At 46.5% G+C, this 1,612-nt stretch overlaps 1 non-coding gene and 1 pseudogene across 1 annotated transcript; both read right to left on the bottom strand.

The window, feature by feature from the left end:
- Nucleotides 1-594: 594 nt before the first annotated feature.
- On the bottom strand, nucleotides 595-710 carry LOC140579988 (U2 spliceosomal RNA; annotated as a pseudogene).
- Nucleotides 711-814: 104 nt separating this feature from the next.
- LOC140580260 (U5 spliceosomal RNA) lies at nucleotides 815-926 on the bottom strand. The gene has a single exon (XR_011984018.1). It is a non-coding gene; the product is annotated as a U5 spliceosomal RNA (small nuclear RNA).
- Nucleotides 927-1,612: the final 686 nt, after the last annotated feature.

The following is a 1,612-nucleotide window of genomic DNA, read 5'->3' as shown; positions in this document are numbered from 1 at the left end:
TAGCCGCTGTTGCTGCTGCTGCTGCTCAGGCTGTTGTGCCAATGTCCTCACCCACATGGACAACGCAGTGCCAGGCACAGCAGAAATGCAACAAAAATCGCAGCAAGTTTCGCTGTGCAAAGTGCCACAAGTACACCTGCGCCAAATGTAGGGACCAGGATTACTGGGTCTGTACAGCGTGCAAATAAATAAATCACAAAAATAAATTTGTATTTCAATTTGACTCTGAATGTTATGTGTTTGGCTGTTTTTTTCATTTCATTTTTTAACAAATAAAACACATTCTTGTTCTAAAACATTCTGTGACAGTTTTTCTTTCATAATTGCAGTTTAGTCCGTGTGTGGGACATTTTGTGTGAATAAGGTACACAATCAAGTCACTGCTGTGAATGTTTCTCTGTGAGTTAGAGAGTTCCGGGCTGTAGGTGAATGGTGTGAACAACTGCAAATACCTTCCCTTGGAGAGTGTGAACGGGTAATTGGTGCGTTTACACAGCAATTACAGGAGGACAATGGACTGGCTCAAAATGCTAATTTGTCTCCAGGATTATTTTTTGTCAGTAAAGCTAGTGTCAAGCCATCTACTGGGCACACATTAGGTTTGCCGTGCCTTCCTCTAAAAAACCCGACGCAATCCAATGGCAAAAAGTGTTAAAAACTGATAAGAACAGATACTACACTTGATCTTAGCCAAAAGGCCGAAAAGCGATACCCACAAATTGCGCCCCGCCGGGCGTCGGCATGCGGGATGCCGACGGAGCTGGCGCGGCTCAGCCCTCACCAGCCCCTCACCAGCCGGGCCCAGTCTTCCTTTGACAGCAGCAGTGCTGTCAAACTCATCACTATAAACTCATCGCTATCCCTCTCCACGGAAATCGTTAGTAAAAGGTGAAAGATTTATACGGGATGAAGAGAGACCCGAGTCGATATGGGGCCGCTGCTTAGCGGGTCGCCGTTAGCCGGGCCTCCGTGACGCCCCCGCTCGGAGTAGAATGCCCAGGGGCGTCGCAGCCGCCGGCCTCGGGGCCCCGACTCCTCCCTGTCCTCCTGTCCTCTCAAAAAACAGCAATCATTTTAACAAACACGACGGAGAATTCAAAAGGCAAAGATGACGTCATGCCTTATCTCAGCACAGCTGTCCACCGCACAAACAGTGTGTCACCTTCCTTTAAAAAATAAAAATAAAAAAAAAACGGCGGGGAATGGGGGCCGCGCACGGACAGGGCCCCTCCCTCACAGCACATGCGGCTAATTAGCTGGCCATCCAGGGGCACTCAGTCTATTAATCACTCACTCACACAATCCATTTAATATGTGGTCCCCTCCATGGGGGACGTATCAAAACAACCATTTCATACCGAAACAAAATGTAAATCAGCTCAGATACATGAATAATATTATGCTTGTACTACTTACATTAAACACATAATCACAATCTAAAAGGCTGAAACATTTCCACACCATGCAAATCAATGCCAACACAGTACAATAAGACTTTCAAAGATAACATTAAACAAATAGAACTACCTGCAGAACTATTACCCTTTCCCTTCCTTCGTCAGCCGAGGAAATTCAACCTGCCACAGGAGTTGCTGACACGGTTTTACACCGC

The sequence above is a fragment of the Paramormyrops kingsleyae genome, chromosome 18 (assembly GCF_048594095.1).
Source record: "Paramormyrops kingsleyae isolate MSU_618 chromosome 18, PKINGS_0.4, whole genome shotgun sequence".
Classification (NCBI taxonomy): Eukaryota; Metazoa; Chordata; class Actinopteri; order Osteoglossiformes; family Mormyridae; genus Paramormyrops; species Paramormyrops kingsleyae.
Note: the sequence above shows the minus strand (reverse complement) of the source record. Positions and strands in the feature narration are given on the sequence as shown.